The sequence below is a fragment of the Cupressus sempervirens genome, chromosome 4 (assembly GCF_028749045.1).
Source record: "Cupressus sempervirens isolate cs-2001-9-10 chromosome 4, ASM2874904v1, whole genome shotgun sequence".
Taxonomy (NCBI): domain Eukaryota; kingdom Viridiplantae; phylum Streptophyta; class Pinopsida; order Cupressales; family Cupressaceae; genus Cupressus; species Cupressus sempervirens.
In genome coordinates this window covers 307,709,679-307,730,570 of record NC_143121.1, presented here as the reverse complement: position 1 = coordinate 307,730,570, position 20,892 = coordinate 307,709,679, and positions in this window count along the sequence as shown.

The window sequence follows — 20,892 nt, the reverse complement described above, 5'->3', positions numbered from 1 at the left end:
GACTTCTTTTTCTAAATTTTGGTGCTACAGGGAAAAGAGGTCTTTACATTTTTTTGTTTTCAATTGTAATATAAGGGAAAGAATATAGGATTTTCAAACCATCATTTGTGCTCAATAGCAATAAGATTTTTTATTTGTTTTGTCTATTTTGAATTTTTATGCATGTCTCCTAATGAGAAATGATTTTTCAAATAAGTTTTGTTTGAAATGAATCTTGTCTTATCTGGGTGCATATCTATTTATTGTTGGATCTTTGAATCTTGATTATTCGTGTAATTCTAAAGAATGATAATCTTTTCTTCTATTTCTCTCTCTTGTAGTGTAAGGTCTAGATAAATGGACTTTGTGCCATTTATTTGTTCTACTTATTTGTTTTCTTTTGCATCTATTATGTATCTATAGGTGGATGTTTGTATGCCTCTCTTACTTTAGATTTAAAAGAATTCTTGTTTGTAGCTTAGTGGATTCATTGAAAATATCGCACTAGGAGTTATACCCTATAACACAGTCAGTTATACCCTATAAAATTTAGAGAAAAATTATCAATCTCATCATAATCTATCAAAATGTTAGAAATGGTTGCACTTCAACTTGGGTGTAAGTAATCATTATCAACAATAATGAAGTACTTTTTCAATTTTAACTACTTTAGAAAATTTAGGCATGATCCAAGTACTCAAACATTTGAAGAATGCATAGAAAGTATTAGAATGATGATAGTGTCATTTTTTTTTTATATATAAAATAATAGCATATAACTAAGGCAATTGGAATGCTTGGTAATCTTTTGCAAATATGTTACACTATATAAGTCATGAGAATTAAGAACCAATAAAGACTAGGTTTTTGAAGTAATTGATAGTAGCCAAAAGGATGGGGGGCTGACCCCAAAGTATAAAAAGGATTTTTTAGCTAGAGGTAACCTCCCAGCCAACTAACCAATACCAACTTTAAACATAAAAAAAATAACATACATCCATAGTTAACTTAACAATACTATCAGTCTTCAAACTAATATATGTAATAGACTATAAATTAAAATAGCAGTGCTTAAAAAAATTGATGCTATAAGTCCCCTTAATCAACATAAACATAAAGACCCTATGGGGTACCAAGTTCATAGTGATATTCATAAACACAACAAAAATAAACAAAAGACACATGACTAGCTGCCATTTTCTAGCCTATGATTGTCGTCTTTCTTAGGCACATCCTCCCCTTCCACTTTAACTAGTTTGTCCAAGTTGGTCTTTAACCAATCCTCGGCTAGGAACCCCATAGCTGGATCGAGTGGTCTTAGTGACTTTTCCTAGCTCCTTCTCCTCTTTGTTTGCCTACAAAAAATAGAGGGTGGTGGCCGCCGAGTTCATGACCTTGGTGGAAAAATCTACCATGGTTTTGAACCTATCATGGATAGCAATTTGGTTGTCAACCAAGTCCCTCATGGAAATCACTAGCCTTATTAGTCTCACTTTGCTATGGATATGCTTGTCTTTCTTCCCAACACCTTTGGGGGTTTCTTTCCTCTAAGATTTAATATATTTCCCCCCACTTCTAGCTAGGTTAGCCTCAAGGGTGTTAGAGACATGGGAGGGGCTTATAGGGCTAGGGGTAGGTGTTTCTCCTGAGGCATTCTCTTCTTTTTAATAGGTTTAGAATTATTTTCAAAGGAGTCAGAGTTGGAATCATGCATGGGGGGACTTAAATTTTTCCATCTAGAGACATTTCCTAGACCTCCTAGCACTTTTCTTAACCTTCCTAGTGTCTAAATCTGACTCTAGATCAGGTTTATTTTAACCTTAGGGTTAATTTTGACATCTGGGGTAGGGGTTTTCTTGAACTTCCTATTGCTAGGGCAAGGGCTAGGGTCAAGGGAGGCTTGAGGGGTGACAGAGGAAAGACGTTTAACCAAAAGTGGCATATTCAGAGCAAGATGTTGGATATAATGTTTATTCATCAGCCCTTGGTGGATGAGATAGAAGGTTTTCCCCTCCTCATGTTTCCTCCTAGCCCTAAAAATACAATTCTCTAGTGAATGTAATAATAGAAATGGGTAGGAGATTTTGTCTAGATTCTTTAAATGATTTAGAATGGAGAAATGGTAGTAGTATAGTACCTAAAAAATCTAAGGTGATGTATGACATGATAGCATAACAAATGACATCCTAGGGCTTAGGAAGGGTTTCCCATAAATTCCCTCCACACATTCTCTCTGGTTCCTCCTTGGCTTTTAGTAATTTTTGTAAGCTAGCTTCCTCATTAACCTCAACCTACCTCCACTAGTTCTTTCCTTCCATAGAAAATTCACCAACGCTCGCAATGGTTTCCTCAAAAATATTAAAACTCATGCCATTGACAAACACCTTCCCATCATTCCACATTTGGAAGAATTGCATCAATATAATCTCATCGTGCTTTACCATACCCTCCATATGCTATAACAGGCTACCTTCCTACAAGTAAACTATTGCCGCCTCACTACTATGAATGTTATCTTCCACACTCACCAATTCAATACGATTGCTATTTCCCAAGCCGTCAGCCAAATTAACCACTAATCCTTTAGACTATATATCCTTGTTGTAGGTTCTAAAGTTGTTGGATATAAATTGAAGAACCTCAGCAAATAAAGTGAAAAGGTATTGATGACCATCATAAGTCCGCAATATTTCCCAAAAAATAGGAAACCACTCTCGATAGCATGTCTGAGCATTCTCTTTCCATCCATAAACGGTTGTTTCTAGTTGTATCTTGTGCGAGAATTCATTAACATGTCATTCTAATCATTACTATATCATTCACTACATCCTACCAAATCCACCCTCTACATCATTCTATGTCAGTAATCAATGCTGACAACAAAAAAAATCACAATGCAGATTAGTAAACAACCATGCCAAAAAACCCCTTCATGAAACATCCTGTTCACATGCCCACATGGAGAAAAGGACTACCACCTATTTTGATGATGATGACAACTATCCAACGTCATCCCATTCCACATGACACATGATAAAGACTAGGTTAATGCAATGAGTGGAAATAAGAAAAAGCCTAGTGATGCTAATAGACTTGTTATTATACTCATATTAGTAAAATTATATAATATAGTTTGATAATTTTATTTTTTTACAAGAGGCATGAAAAAGGATAGTAATGAAATAGATGGAAACAAGAAGACTTCTACGTGGAAGGTTGAGGTGCAACAACTTTTAAATGAATGTTTTGAATTTATTTTAAAATATATGAAAAAAAGAGCATTGCTCATTTGAAGTTAGGAAGACAAAAAATATTATTTGATTTTGAATAATGAGGATTTGAAAAATTAGAGAAAATGGTAATGTAATATATTTAAGAGGGAAGACAAAAAAAATTAAAAATTAATATTTTATAATGATTCACAAAGTTAAATGAGAGGAAAAGATAACATTTTGAAGATAAAAAGTGAATAAAGAGAAATTTATAAATAGGTAAAAATTGCTATAATCTTCCTCAATGTGATCTCAAACCATTTTGATAGACATAATGGAGAATCCTAGACAAGATACCATCTTTTGGAATTTTACATTTAGTTACTATTACTATGATGATTAAGTATTACCTATAGTTATCACATAAGACTTTAAAATTATTAGTAGGCTTGATAATATTTTGATACCTTGATCATGATTTTACTATTTAATTTACTCCAAAATGCATTTGAATTTCAGACTAATTAAATTTGAATAGTAATATTTAATAGAAATAATAAATGAAAAATAATTTTGAAATAATTTTGTTTGAAAGCTTATGGACCTGAAAATATGAATGTGAATAAAAATATAATAAATGTAAAACATTAATAATAATATTTATTTATTTTTGTAACATTTTTTTATTTCTCTTGGTTCCTCACTATTGGTCATTTTGTTCACGCAGGTCTGCTTAGGTATGGATTTCCTTATATGGAGAATAAAAATCTCTATTTTTTCTCCCCCGTCCTACAATCAGCCCCTGCATCAATTAATGATCTTTGGTTTCCTGTGGTAAGAAAAGGCCATGAGAATCACTAATTTTTGAATGCCAGGCAAATTGCCTAAAACTACAAACAACATCCCTTTAGCAGGAGAAATATCTCTCCTATCATGTCCAAAAGGGAGTAGTTTATTGTATCATCAAAACAAGAGAAAAATAATAAGTATGCTCCTACCGCTCTCAAACATTCTTTACCCTATAGAGTAGATGGTTTATGGGAAATTCCATTATCATCCTCCATAACCCAATTTTTGGTTCATCGAATATAATTCCTCGCAATGGCTATACCGATTCTTCGACCCACAAATCTTCATCTATTACAATAGAGGTTGTCGTCGTAATGTTTCCCAATTGTAATCCTCCCTTACAAAGGTCTTGGGAAGATAACCCTATACCACATTCATCACAAGACAATTTACAAAGCCTTTCAAATCCCGAACTTTCGAGACAGGTAAGGATCATCTAAGCATGGTCAATCAGTGGATTGCTTCATTTATAGGTCAGGTAAGTATATTGCGAATTGAAAATTATTTTTACTATATTTAATGTTCTTTGGCTTTGATTAAAATTTTATCTTTCACCGAAATGCAAAAGTATTCTTTCAAGGGTCCCCCTTTTGTTTCTTTGAGTGACCATCAAATTTGAATTCTCGTTCCTTCAAAACGAATGTCTTTCTAGTATGGGATAACCTTGGAACTCTCCCAATCTCCCTTATCAATTAGAATATTTTATTATGTATAGGAAATTTATGTAGCTCTTTCATTAGGTTTAAAAACACTTCATACCGCCAAGACAAGTGCTAAATTATCTTACTACTTGGCCCTCTCTTGAATCCCTTAAGGTTGATGAACCATAATAACAATTCATCATTAAGATTTTCCTCTAAACTTTAACTTTTTTCATGAGAAATTAATCCAAACTAGTTTGGCATCTCACAATATGTATTATCCCCTCAAAAAGTCCATTCTACCAGAAATATTTGTAGAAAAATCTCCAAAGATAGTTCTTGTCCCATCTCAGTTGATTTTTTTACAAAATGGAGGTTTTTCTTTCAATAACCGTCCCTCGCCTAGATCAAATTTCCAACTCAATGAGTTTATCTCTCCTTTCCCTAAAAATTTCCTATTATTAGTGATAGTTTCCAATAATAAACCTAATCAAAGTACTTCCTCTACCAACTCCCCACCCACCACATCATCTTTAAAAATGGTGATATAAAAGTAACCACAAATGTCCAATTGCCTAAATTGCCTTATTTTTTTTCCCTTTATGATATGGATTTGGTTTTTTCCCTAGCCTTAGACCCTCTCCCTATCCCCCTTTCTTCTTTTATCAATTACCCAAATGCTACTAATAAAGTAGAGTTAGAGACCATCATTAATTGCTTGAACAAAAACATGTTGTAACTTGATGATCTTATTGGGGAAGTTGAATATGCTAAGGGAGAAGTTAAAAAAGTGGTTATTATTGTAGGGCCCATTTTTTGTTGCACCAAAAGTCATGACTGTTAGTGAACATGGAACACCACATAATTAACCACCTGTGGGCAGGGGAGCGTGTCGCATCACCCAACAATCTCCCCCTCGACGCGCATACCAGGTGCTTACACGGGTCGGGAAGGCACCGGGGAGATTTGAACCCATGACCAAGCCAAAACCAGGCTCTGATACCAATTGTAGGGCCCATTTTCCGTTGCACCAAAAGCCATGACTGTTAGTGAACATGGAACACCACATAATTAACCACCTGTGGGCAGGGGAGCGTGTTGCATCACCCAACAATTAGATGCTATGAACTACATGGTCTAATGGTAGAAACTCCCCATTTTAATGTGGCTACCATTGGAAATGTAATGACAAGAAAGTGACTTGGGTGGGGGGGGACGCGTGGGATGGGGTGAAACAAGAACCAATCAAACTTTTTAACTTAGATTACTTCTCTTTTATTTATATAGATTATGTAATCTACTTTTATGCATAAACATAAAGTGACACAAACATCAACACCATTACACTTTGACACAATATTTGGTAACCCAGAAACCCTCCAAGTAGAAGGTAAAACTAGGGTGGGAATGACACGCACAATGCTTCACTACTATAGTAATAAAGTTGTCCTATTAGGGCTTACAAGTAATCACTTTTGATGATTGTTGCCCTAGTTTTCACCCCATATCTATGTTGTTAAAAGTAAAAAAATTTGAAGCCATAGTCAAGTTTGGTCTGATTTGTATCAAGATCTAAGTCCTTCATAGGTAGGCTATCCTTGTCGGGTTTCCCTCTCTTTTGCCTTCTTATTTATAAATCAGGTGGGTTGGTTCAAGTGTTGTCATGTTTGGCAAGTAATAGCTCCTAGCTCGGCAAGATAATCATGTTTTCATTTATGATCTTCTTAGATGAAGGATAATTGTGAAGCTGTGATATCCAGGCCACCATGCTTGTGGATGGGGATAACATGAAGAATCAGTTTGAAGAACTAGCTAAAAGTCCAAAGATTACTATTGCAACTACCAAGGTGGAGAGAGTCAGATGAGAGGGACAACCAATTTTTTGAGCCCATTCAAAAGAAGAACTACTCTCATATATGCTCAGTGGCCATCAAGCATGATCCTAATTTGGTTAAGGAAGTGGGGAGTGGTATTTTTGTTGTAACTGGAGCCCAACTTCAAGTAAAAGGAACGGGGTCAAAGAACATGTTGCATCTAAATTTGTAGTTCACAAGGCTGCCCAACTGTATGATAGAGAAGCCTTTTTGGGATCATGCACCTGCAGTTTCTCAGAGGTCGAGATTCCTCACAACACTCAGCACATTTTCCCAACGACCCACCAATTCTGGTACAATCCCTGAAACTACTCAAATTTGTGGACACATCAGAAATCTACAAGGGACCTAATGACATCCCTACACATTGGTTATTGACTGCAGCTAGATTAGATCTTGACAATGGGAAAATATCATTACAAGGAAAATTTTCACTCCTCAACTATAGATCATGAGTTTTTGAAGACTGCTAGAGGGATGCATTTAGTTGGGGTGTGAGCGTACTATACAAATGGTGGAAGTTGTAACTATATCATTGTAAAAGAAAGCAAACTATTGATCTCATTCAAGTAGCTTTTTTTTTGCCCATTTCTATTAAATACTAGTCAAGGCTCAAGTCCCATCAATCCCACCAGCCACTAGGCATTCTAGGGTAAGCTCTTGATTTTACATTAAAATTTTGAGGTCATGTGATGGAAAGGGGTAGCCAGCAAGATTGTTTCCACATTGTCTTCTATATCGGCATTGTTCACCATTGTTAAAAAATTAAATCGAGTAGCATGATTTGTAAACTCCAATTTGTCATAAAAGGATAGAGTAAAAAATGACTCAGAATAGAGAAAATGAGAGGGGTGGAACACAAGCTTATGTACATCTAAAATGTTTGAAGAGGTGGCGGAATGTTGTCTTGATGTCGACAAGAACTGAAGCCAGTCGTACTGCTACTATAATCTCTGAAAAATCCATATGATTCATGTCTATTGAGAATGACGTCGTTGTAGTTTCTGACTCCTTAAGAAAACAAATTGCAATACCAACAGCAAGAACATATCCATATCCAATTTGTGAGCATGGAGATGTTGTAGCTGTAGATGGTCATATGTTGAAGGAGATTCTAGAATATTTCATGCTGATATGGGTATAAAATTTGAGTACCCAAAAATTGAAAATGAAGAATTGAATCTGAAACTTCTATACACAAAAGTAACATCTGAAGGAGGTCTCATAAAGGTAATCAAGATAAAGAAATGGAAAATAATTTCATTGGCCTTCAATTCAAGTCAACACCATACAATTTATCACATCTACTGCAGACACATTATACTTCGTTACTTTGGCATTTGGAACAAGTTTACTTCTTTAGGAAGTGGGGTCCTCTGATTCCTCCACCAACTACTAAAATAGTTTCGAGTTCACTTGCTAATGCACCTGTGGATAAAGGAAAGAGGAAAGCTACTCGGTCTGGTATTCCACATACCATTAAAAGAACTAGAAAAGCTATTGACTCTACTATTCCAAATCTAGATAAGGGAAAGAAGAAAGTTGTCGGCTCTGCAATAAACCCCACATCATCTAGGAGTATTCCAGTGACTGGAGTCATTATTTATGCCAAAATCAAGGCACTTTTTAGCTTAACTAGCATGTGCAAGAGTTCCTAATTGTCACTACAAGAGGAGTTTTGAGAGTTCAATGCACTTCCCCATTTGCAAAAGTTCCAGAACCTGCCACAATCCAAGCTATGGAGGAGTTTTATAAAGAAATATATAGAATCAATGGAGTGACAAATATAAATTTTTTGAAATATTATGCAGTTTCTCAACTTCTAGGTTGTGCTAATATAGGTTGATGCATAAAACGTGAAGAACTTCTCTGGTGGGATGAACTTTCAAATCTTTTATGTATGGAAGGACAGACAGACTTTTGTTGGCTCTGTGAGGATCCACAGAAATTAGTGGTTCCTTTTGAAATCTGTGGATATCAAGGTGTCTATAACCTAGAAAGGAAGATTTTTTTTTTCTCAGCAGTGAGAGGCCTTAGGCCAATGCAGAGTCCATTACCAGAGCATGAGAAGCTGCAACACAGTTCACAAGAAAAGGGCCAGAGACTAGGGATGAATCAAGTCGAGTTAAGTCTGATAGGCTAAAAGGCCGAGGCACCAAATTAAGATCAAGTAAAACTAGGTCGGATAGTGCAATAGAGAAAAGTGGCTTTCTCAAATCAGGCCAAATTAAATCATAGGTTGTTTCATCCAAGGCCAACTCAGTCATGTCGTCTCATTTGAATGGAACAGCTATAGGGGCAGTTGCAGTGCCAAAAGAGATGATGCAGGAGGAAGATAGAAGACCACAATAATCTTTAACATAGAGGACAAATCAAGTTGACAGAGTTCGTTCAAATCATTCTGAAACTAGAGCCTCTTCATCTAGGATTTTTGTAGCTTCACATATAACCAATTTATTAGAAGTACCCGATAACTATAATGAAGGCTAAGAAACATAGCAAAGATCAATTTTGAATGATGACTCAGCTTATGTAGTGACAGGTGTCTGTAAAAAGAAATTTGGAAGAGAGAAATCATATGATAATGTTTTATTAAACATTATTTTAATCATTAATACATTATTCCTCCTCATAATAGATAGTTGGAAATACAAGCAGTTGCAAGAAAAAGTTATTGAAACTGAAACTGAATGGACACAAAGAGAGGATAAATAGATTACGAAAAGAGGGGTGACCGGGGATCTTTTTTTTTTTTTTTTGGGGGGGGGGGGGGGCGGGGGCGAAAGTTCGACAGAAGAGGAAAGAGGAAGAAATCTCTATTTTGTAATGATGGTCGACAAACTATTGGTGTAAAAGACTTGATATTGCAGAGCCAGTAAAAGAGTGTTTTATGTCAATAATTTCCATTCCATTTAGTTAGCCTGCTGTTCCATGCATCTTTCTTTTAAATCTGAATTGCAGGAAGAAAGGAAAGATGTTTCATTCTTTTTGTAATAAGAATATGAATTAATCAGAGTAGGATGTGCTTTGTGAGATTCAAGGAAAGATTCAGGAGAAGTTCTTAATTATTTCATTTATATTTCTGTAGGTAGTTGCTGAGCATAAGAATTCATAGGATTTGTGAGTCTTATTGGTTGGTTTTAGATTAGATAGCTCATCTTGTCTGGATTAAGTCCTATTTAGGCTTAATTCGGTTTGTCTCTTCTGCTCTCGGGTTAAGAGCACACCCCATGTTAGTTTAGAATCAAAACATAATTCCTTGAACATCATTCACATAGGGAGTTGTACCTACCAATTCAAAGAGAAGCCGATAATCAAAGAAAAGGCTTTTCAACTATTGTAAGCGAGTTTTGTTCATCATTTGGGTGTTAAGAGTCTTATTCTTACAGGAAATAAGAAAGGACAAATCTATTTACCAACAATGATCTAATCTATTAGGAGTATGAAGGAATATTAGGTCCACCTTTTGAAAGGATTTTACAATAGAGTGAAGTATGCACTCTATTAAGAGATTCAACAAAGGACTACTAGGTCCACCTAGTTAGAGGATTTGAAACTTTATTTTCTGAAAAAGATTCTTTGAATAAATTGGTCACATGATTGTGATGGATAAGTCTTTGCTTTGCACTTTATACTACTTTGTAGCCTATTTACTTAGGCTACTCCATATTTGCTCCTTGTCTTCATATACATCTTATATTTTACAACTTCTTTCTTAGAAAAACTAATTTGTCTTCGTTATATACCCAAAAATAAATAACTTCATGCGAAGTCAGCTCACAGAAGAGATAAATTCATAATAATCAAGTTATACCTTCAAGTCAACCAAAATACTAATGCTTAGGCAATACAATGAGCTCAGGTGACACTGTTACTTGGAAAGCATTGGATTCTTAGAATATACTACAGCACTTGGGTGATATTGGAGCATATAGATAGCTCAATTCAAATTGAGAACACAATGAGAACTATCAACTTGATTCACACTGTGAACTTGATTTCCACAAATAATACTTGACAACTTAGTTTATACTGCGAGCTTGGTTAACATAGTATAGCCTATATCTGCTTGGGATACATTGAGATATACTTACTTATGGAAATGTCAATTGTAATATTAATTGACATTCTTGGATACTTGAGTGGTTTGCCACTAATTGACAATATGTCTTTCCATAGCAGTGTAGAAGCAACTAAGTAGGGCTCATGGAACACCTAGGGTTCCTATGTTGTTTTTCCTTGCAGAGGTCCTATCCGTACCATTAGTATAATAAGGATACTAGCCTAGCCCTAAGTTGAGATGTGTTATAATAGGAAGCCTTAATAGGCCTTAGTTGCCTCAATGGAAAGTATGTGCACATCGAGTCAAAAAAGGAAATTTTCATGATTTTAGTGGTAATCTGGCCACGCAAGGGACTTGAGGACCTTTTCCAATGTCTTAAGACCTTACATTGGAATTCGGTAAATCTTGGTGGCCTTAGGTTCAAGTTTGGATAGCAAATTCTAAACTTTTGGCTTTATTATAGATTGAAATAAAGACTTTATCTTATTGAAGTCCTATTGTAGGCCATTTTAAAAATCTGTGTGATGTTAGATTGCAATTTTATATACTTATAGTTAGATTTATAAATTATTTCGTGTTTTGTTAGTTTGTTTCCTTGAAGAAGGTAATGGTGAAGATGGGGTCATAGGTCCTCTTCCCACCATGGTATCTACATGAGCTTTTGGGATCAGTGAGGTGAGTCTATGTATATATTGTAAAGTGAAGGATGGTCCATGGAAAGCAAGCAAAGCATTTTTGAAGTGATCCCTAGGCAATCAAGAGTTGCAAGACTAGGGATCACAATGAGTTGCAGAGTTGGCAAGGAGGATTGAAGTCATTGATAGCTGCAATAAAATAATGGAGAATGGTAGATACATAAGTATTGAAGTCCCAAATTCAATGAGAAGTGTTGGTGGAAGTTATTTAAAGGGGAAAATGAAGATCTTGTTAAATAGGATTGGAAAGCATTAAAACCCTAATTTTAGGCACATTTGTAGGTCGTACTGTATGGACAATTCAGAAGCCATAGACCTTGAGAATATATTAGGTTTCTAAAAATAGTGTAAGGATCAATATTTAGGTTCCCTCCTTGTTAACTACTTTTTGAAGGTATTAAGCATTTTCTTCAAAAGTAGGCCTAATTTCTTGAAGCCCTATTTGGGAAGAAACTATTGTGTTTCTTGGAACTTGATTAGAGTTCCAATGTAAAAAGTGGTTGCTGATTTTGTAATGGATCCTAATAACCTCTTAAAGGTCTATGTCCCTTGTGGAATGACTATTGATCAGGTTGGGGTAGATTGTAGAGTTGGTGAAGAGGAGCTCAATAGTTGAAGGAAGTAGAATCTCATAAATAGAATCCCAAGGAGTGTAAGGTAGTGATAAACCATGTTAGGTTAGGAGAAAGACCTAAGGAGACCCTAGAGAAAGTTGGGGTAGGTGCAAGATTTGTGTTACATTCGAGTGGTATCAAAGCAAGTTAAGTATTTTGGAATATAGTATATGTCTGTAGCTATTGGAGAATCATTAAGTGAGGCAAGTATGGTGAAAAATGTAGATTTAGCTAGTTGATGAGAAAAAGGAGAAGAATAAACTCCTTGAATAATCCTTAGATGAAATGAAAATAAGGTTAGATGCAACTGCTGATGCAACTAAGAAAAAGCAAGAAGGGAGCAATGTTACGGGCAAGCAGATAGTAGAGGAAGATGTTGTCCTTGAATAAGACCTTGTCTTAAATGAAGAACCTTTCTTGAAGGCCATAAAAGCCATAGGAGGGAAGGCATTGGAAAGGTGTTCCATTGTTTAGTGGGAAAATGGATATTGATGTAGTAGTGGATTTGATAGATGGGATGGAGAACCACTTTGAATGTGAAGGAGTGATAGAAGAACAAAAGTTCAAGGTAGTAATTCAAGACTCAAAGGGTCAAAATTAACATGGTGGAAATATGCTCAAGATGAGAGGATTAGGATGGGAAAGTGACCCATAGCTAATTGGAATGCCATGATGACTAAGCTAAAGGAGAGTTTCCTGCCAGAGGACTATGAGATTCAACTTCATAAGAGGAGACAAGGACTAAAGAAGAAAGACATGGATGTGGCCTCTTATACAGAGTAATTTCAAATATTATGTCTTCGGTCCAAGAAGTAAGAGGAAAAGCCAATAAAAGTGGCCAAATATTTGGGTGGTTTGAAATGGAACATTCAAGAAGAGTTAAGTTTGTGGAAACCTACTACTATTAAGAGATGCCATCAATTAGCACTAAAGGTGGAAGAAAACAATAGAAAGAAAGGGCACTCTAACTTTAAAGAAAGTGGTAGATGAAGGAATTAGAAGGTTAAAAGAGGAGGATATGAAGGTGGAGGTAGTGAGTAGAGGAACCAAGGTGAGACCAAACTCACTAAACAACGTACTAAAAGCACTCCAATAGGGGGTTATAGTAGAGGAAGGGGTAATCAACAAGGCTCTAATATAGGTAAAGGGCTAGGAAGAAGTAATTCTTAATTTTCTAGTATGAAATTGTGTAATTGTGGTCAGCTAGGCCATCCAACATATAGATGCCCTAATAAACCTTCTTCTTCAAACCATGTCAAGAGAGTTGCATGTGCTCAAGAGGACAACTCTAGTGGTAAAGAACCTGAGGTAGGCCACATAGAATCAGAGAAAGGTTAAAATCTCATGTTTAGGAGGGTATTGATCAAGTAACTAACTCAAGATGAACCTAAGAATAATAGATATTTATTTAGGATCAGATGCAAGATTCTTGGAAAGGTCTACAAGGTAGTAGTGGACTCTAGTTCTATAGACAACATAATATTAGAGAAGGAAGTCAACAAGCTCAAACTGACCAAGATACAACATATGAATCCATATAAGGTAACTTGGCTCAATAAGGGATAAAGTATTTTGGTAAATGAATAGACTTGGGTTGAGTTCTCCTCAGTAGGGTGGGTAAAAGCACAAACCAATGTCACCCTTTTAAAAAGGAAAAGGCTAACAAAAGTATAAGTGTCCACCTTCAATGTCATAAAACTAGTATTATTATTTTGAAATTGAAAATTGAGGAAACAAATAAAATGTGGAGAAATTGATGAAGTTTACGATTATAATTTTTAATAATTATTTGGAAAAGGAATTGATATATTTTCCTAATTTCTATAGATAATGTTTTAGCTACTAAAAAATGATGAAAATTAGGGGTCTAGTTCCCACAACAGAACAATATGGAAAAATAATTATTTCCTTTTGATCTTAGAGTATGTTATAGATAACATATATAGCTAGAACAATCTAAAATAAAAATCATCTTTAGACATATATTTTCTCTTTTATAATGATTCAAATTTTAACTTACCCTAAACTGATAGTTCTCATCTCCCACCACATTTTTCAAAACAAATCTATTCTAATGAAAAGAAAAATTATGCATTATTTAAGAGGACTCTCTCCTTTAAAATGTCATATAATTTTTAATTTTTTGTTATATGATTTATCATTATTTTCTTTCTCAAAATCAAAATCTTTTCAAGTGTTAAAATACATTCTTGTAGAATTTTTTAATTACAATATACTATATCTAATTAAAACACTATAAACTTTGTATAATAATATTCTTGACTACAGCTCTATAAAATGGTGTTTATATGTTATTAAAAAAATATCATAAAATATAGTATGAGTTATTGAAACACCAATTTTCTAAAATAATTATATTTCTTTAGTAATTGGATACAAACTAGTATAAAACATGCATTGAGTAGACATAACCTATTGGAAAAGTGTGTTACCCTAAATAACTTAGCTAGAATGAATTTATCTAGATCATATATTTGAAAAAAATTAATTTTTAGATAGAAATACTCAAATTCAGTCATTCTAATAAGCTAGCATGAAAGGTGACACAACTTTGTACTTTTACCTAGGTATAATGATAGGTTTTTATGTGACATTTGACTAATGGATGTTTACCATTTACTGCTGGGAAGACCCTGGTAGTTTGACAAAGAGGCAATGCATAATGGGAAAGAAAATTCAATATCATTTAAGAAGGGTGGTAGAATTTTTAAGATTCAATCTCTATTTGAAGGAGATGAACCACAATCCAAAATTTCTAGTGTGTTGATATTTACTATTAAGGAGTTTGTTAAGGATCTCAAGGATGATAAGAGTCAAGGTATGCTACTATACTAATATCCAAAGGAGACAAAAAGATAGTCAAAGGACCATTGTCAGGACTAATATAAGAATTTCTTGAGAAGTACAAAGAGATTGTATGTGATGGAAACCTTGACACCTTGCCACCTAGAAGGGTGATAAGCCATCAAATTGATTTTGTCCCTAGTGCATCTTTACCAAACAAAGAAGCATGTAAGCTCACTCTAGACCAAAAATTGGAAATAGCTAGGCACGTGCAAGAAATCTTGGATCAAGGCATGATCAAGAAGAGTATAAGTACACATACAGTCCCTATTTTACTAACATCCAAGAAGGGAGGAAAGTGGAGACTATATATATAGATTCAAGAGCCATAAATAGAATCATAATGAGGTATAGGTTTCCCATACCTAGGATTGAAGATCTCATGGATTTCTTGGAGGGGCAATGTGCTTCACAAAGTTGGATTTGAAAAGTGAATATCACCAAATTAGAATTAAGGAGGGTGATGAGTGGAAGACACCATTCAAGACAATGGATGGGTTCTATGAATGGCTTGTGATGCCATTTGGCCTCTCAAATGCTCCTAGCACATTCATGATGCTCATGAAAGAAGTGCTTAAGGAATTCACTGGAAAGTTTGTTGTTGTATATCTAGAAAATATACTAATATTAAACAAAACAAAAGAGGAACACATAAAACATGTTGAAACTATATTGCAGATATTGCATGAGGAAAAACTTGCTATTAAGCTTGATAACTATGAATATTTCAAGCAAGAGCTTGTATTTGGGCTTTGTAGTGTCAAAGGGGTTCTTGAAGATGGATCAAGAGAAAGTTACAACTATCCTCAACTGGCCACCACCTACCATATCTACTGAGGTAAGAATTTTTCATGGTTTAGCCCAGTTATATAGAAAAATGATTAGGAATTTTTGTGGTATATTTAAACCATTGTTAGCTACCATTAAGGGTGGGGTCAAGTCTAAGCTCAAATAAACTTTGGAAGTAGAGAAATCCTTTCATTTGTTGAAGAAAAATGAAGTTGGTGATGCAAGTGGCTTAGTAGTAGGGGGTGTATTGAGTCAAGAAGGTAGGATAGTAGCCTTCTTCAATGAAAAATTGAATGAAGTAAAGAAGAAATACTCTTCATATGATCTAGAATTGTGTGCCTTAGTTCAGTCTCTTAGGAAATGGAGACATTTTTTGCTACCTAAAGAATTTGTTGTATTCACTGATAACTAGGCCCTAAGCTACATAAACACCCAAGATAACTTAAGTAATAGGCATTTGAAATTGTTAGAAATGTAAAAATAAATATGTAAATAAGCAATAGTAGGGAAGAATCTAAGTGAGTTAATGCATGAAAAGATATTACCATAAGATAGGAGAGAGAAAGCTTCAAGATCCAACACCATGAGACAAGATATTTGAAAAGGGGAAAGCAAATAAAACCCCTTGTGACATTATGAATGAGGCATGAAAAGCCTAAGGAGAGAGAGAGAGAGAGAGAGAGAGAGAGAGAGAGAGAGAGAGAGAGAGAGAGAGAGAGAGAGAGAGAGCACAATCGCTCATACAATAATTGAGAAGAGGAAGAAACCTCATAAGAAATAAAAAAGGAGGGTCATCTCTTAAATAGAGACGAGAGAGAGGAGTTAGAAGGTAACTCCCATGTCTATGAATGCCACCATTCATAAGTGTGTGAGGCCAAGTGTGAGATTCCTCTTAAGGAGGAATAATCTAAATTAAAAATTACAATAAATATTTGTCCTCACATATTCCACTAGAGGACAAAATAAGATGTAGTGGAAAAAGGACAAAAAAGAAATATATTAGGATACCTTGGCTTATATCCTAATATATTATAACAATAAAGAAAGGAGGTCTAACATTGGTTTATAAACACACTAAGAAAATATTACAACTTCTAACACCCCCCTTTAATCTTTACTTGGGGTAATTATATCAAGGGGTATTAAACCCATAATTTACAACAATCTGCAACTTAATCTTCAATATGAAGTAATTTGATTATCTTCAAGCCATATGGTACATTTCCAGATCCAAGAGAAGTACATGAGCCCTTTGAATGTGATCAAGTGGAAGCATAGAAAAATCTTCATATGTAAAAAATTGAGAAGGTTCCTTGATGGATCACCTGGAAGAAAAAAGGTAGAGAACAAAAAACAAGACAACTGTCCACAAGTAGAATTACATTGAATGGTCAAGTTAGTAAAAAAATGAAGTTATAATAATTTAATCAAGGAGGAACTAAGAGAGATGAGGATAAATGAATGTGTTCACCAACATGCAGTGGAGTTAACATGATATCTAAAATAAGTCATAAGCTCAAAATGATCATAATAGATGTAATAAATCTCTCATGAAAGGAACATACTAATGCACAAATGACCACAGACAAGGCCAACTAATGAAACCTGCATCAACATTGTGTCAATCACATTGAAATGTCCCTTTACTGATTTTACATGGTATTTCCCAGCCTCAAATCAGATCTTTAAAATCAAACAACCAATATTACAAAGATCTACCAATTTCCCAATAAAACCCAAATCGGCTATGTCCAAATTAGTGCCAAAAAGCTTCACAACTTCACAAATTACTAATAAATCTGAGAATGGACATTTTTACAGAAATTTCAGCAGCATAACAGCCTAAAAAATGACATTTTCAGATTTTTATAGCCTTTACACAACAGCTCACAAATGTAGGACAAAACTATGCTCAATCGGGCTCCCGAGATTAACACACAATGCCCAGAAACACCACAAAAACACTCATAAACTATCTCAGAAGTTTAATCACGACCCAATACATATATTCAGCTCTATTTTAACATCTTAAAGTCTGAAATACAGCAGCAACCCAAACTAATATGAAACACTCAACTGAAAACACCAAACTCAAACCAAAAACAAACCCGAAAACCCACAAATCGGCACTATTCAGCACAAAGGCAAACTCTGTATGAGCATGCACATGGAATGGCTTCAAACTCCTGTCCTTAGCCTTCCTGAAAACCTGCAAACTCCCGTTCTTGGGTCTCCTTCTCCACAGGTTTGGCAGTGTGATGAACCTCCTTATAGCAATATCGTGAGAATGCTCGAAATAACAGAATACAAAGTGATAGCAAAACTCAGAATGAATCTACTGATCGCAGGCCACTTCGAGGGGGTAACCTCCTTTGAGCAAGCTCAATACAATAAATTCGTCCGTGCCCATCAAGGGCCTCAACCTATTCTTATATACTGAGTACGATCTAGAAAAGTAATACTACCTATGCATGTGGGATAATAAAATATACTCACGGGACGACTTACAAAGCATATGCGTCCAACAACACTACTCTAACAAAATAAACAGAAGGAACACACAGGTTCCTAACATCCCCTCTCCCTTAGAAAAAAGCTTTGTCCTCAAAGCTTAAGGTGTGGAAATTGTTGTTGAATCTGAAGAAGGGGTTCCCAGGTAGCATCCTCTGGTTGCATGCCATGCCACTGAATCAAGACCTCAAAGATGGAGCGAGAGCGAAGCTGGCGAGTGCGCTGGTCAATGATTGCCACTGGCTCCAGGATAATGGATCCTTCCGTATCCATTTCAGGGAGAGTAGTTTGTGCTCTGACAGTGGTACCCAGAACTTTCTTTAGACAAGAAACATGAAAGACTGGATGAATGCGGGAAGAAGGAGGAAGTTCCAGTTTATAAGCAACTGAACCAATCTTCTGCAGAACCTTATAAGGCCCATAAAATTTTGGGGCCAGCTTATGACGCCCTTTCAGCTTTAGGGAGGATTGTTTGTATGGCTGTAGACGAAGAAAAACCATATCCCCAACTTGAAATGAGCGCTCAGAACGGTGTTGATCTGCTTGCTGTTTCATCCGATTACGGGCCATGTGAAGATTATCCTGTAAGGTACGAAGAATCTGATCCCTGCTGCGGAGAACTATGTCAACTGCCTGGACTGGTGAGCTGTTGGGAGTGTAGGGAAGGAGCACTGGAGGTGCCTGACCATAGACTGCTTCATATGGAGTCATTTTAGAGGCAGTGTGGTAAGAGGTATTGTACCACCATTCAGCTAAAGGGAGCCACTTGGCCCACTGATGTTGCTGTTCGGAAGTGAAGCAACGAAGATAAGTTTCCAAGCATTTATTGACAATTTCAGTTTGACCATCAGTTTGTGGGTGATAGCCCGAACTCATCTTCAGTTTGGTGCCAGTTTTCTGAAACAGTTCAGTCCAAAAATGACTGGTAAAAGTTGCATCACGATCAGAGACAATGGAAGAAGGGAGTCCATGAAGACGAAATATCTGGTCCATGAAGATTTGTGCAACAGAGGAGGCAGTATAGGGGTGGCTGAGGGCACAAAAATGACTATATTTTGAGAGACGATCAACCACAACCAAGATCACTGTCTTGCCACCGGATTTAGGAAGCCCTTCAATGAAATCCATAGAAATATCAGTCCAAATCCGTGTAGGGATGGGCAATGGTTCAAGCAAGCCAGGAAGGAGGGTCGTTTCACCCTTGTGGCGTTGGCAAGTATCACATTCAGCCACCATCTGTTGAATCGTCTGTTTCATCCCTTTCCAAAAGAAGTTTCTCCTTGCTCGCTCATAAGTTTTGAGGAAGCCTGAGTGCCCTGTAGAAGGAGAAGCATGGAGTTCATAAAAAATAGCCTGATGTAGAGCTGGGTTCTGAGGAAGCACTAGCCGACCCTTGTATCGAAGAGAAGCACCATCCCAAGAGTAATGTGGTATAGCAGAAGGATTATTGGCTAGCTGGTGTTATGATTGGAGATAAAGAAGAGTCACTGTCATAGCCCTGCTGAACAGATGCTAACCAATTGGGAATGGGCATAGAAATAGCGGAAAGGGAAGCTTGATTATCAAATGTGCGAGAAAGAGCATCTGCCACAATATTCTCCTTACCCTTCTTGTAGGTGATCTCATAATCATACCCCATGAGTTTGCTGACCCATTTCTGTTGTGTAGGAGAGGATACCCGTTGTTCCAGGAAGTATTTCAGACTTTGGTGATCGGTTCTGATGCAAAAATGACTCCCTAAGAGGTATGGCCGCCACTTCTGTACAGCATGCAAAATAGCCATCATTTCTTTTTCATAAGTAGAGAGGGCTAGATTCTTACCAGAGAGGGCTTTGCTAGTGAACGCAATAGGATGGTCATCTTGCAGGAGAACAGCACCCAATCCATTGCCGCAAGCATCACTCTCAATAGTGAAGGGTTTGGAAAAATCTGGCATTGCGAGAACAGGTGTACTGCACATAGCCTGTTTCAGTTGTTCAAATGCAGTCTCAGCAACAGGGGTCCAGGAGAAGGCATCCTTTTTTAACAGAGCTGTCAATGGTGCTGCAATTTTCCCGTAATCTTTGACAAACTTGCGGTAGTAGCCAGTCAACCCCAAAAAACCCCGAAGGCTCTTGAGAGTTTTAGGATGCGGCCAAGTTTTCATGGCATCTATTTTTGTAGGATCCACCTGCACTCCATGGTGTGCAACAATATGCCCGAGATACTCCACTTCCTCCTGGCCAAACACACATTTAGATAGTTTTGCACAGAGTTGATGATCAGAGAGAAGTTGCAAGACAAGCTCCAGATGATGGAGATGCTCAGCCCAAGTTTTGCTATATATGAGGATATCATCAAAGAAGACCAGAATGAATTTTCGGAGGTATGGTCGAAATATGTTATTCATCACTGCCTGAAATGTTGAAGGAGCATTCGTGAGGCCAAAGGGCATGACTAAAAATTCATAGTGACCATCATGTGTGCGGAAGGCAGTTTTAGGTATATCCTCCTCATTAACCCGAATTTGATGATACCCAGAACGAAGATCTAACTTGGAGAAAAAATGAGCCCCATGAAGTTCATCAAGAAGTTCATCAACAACTGGAATGGGAAACTTGTCCTTTATAGTGAGATGATTAAGTGCTCAGAAATCAATGCAAAGTCGCCATGACCCATCTTTTTTGCGAACAAGCAGAACTGGAGAAGAAAAGGAACTGGTACTAGGGCGAATAATACCTTGCTGCAGTAAGTCACGGACAAGTATCTCGATTTTGGTCTTCTGATGAAATGGGTAGCGGTAGGGCCTGATGTTGGGCGG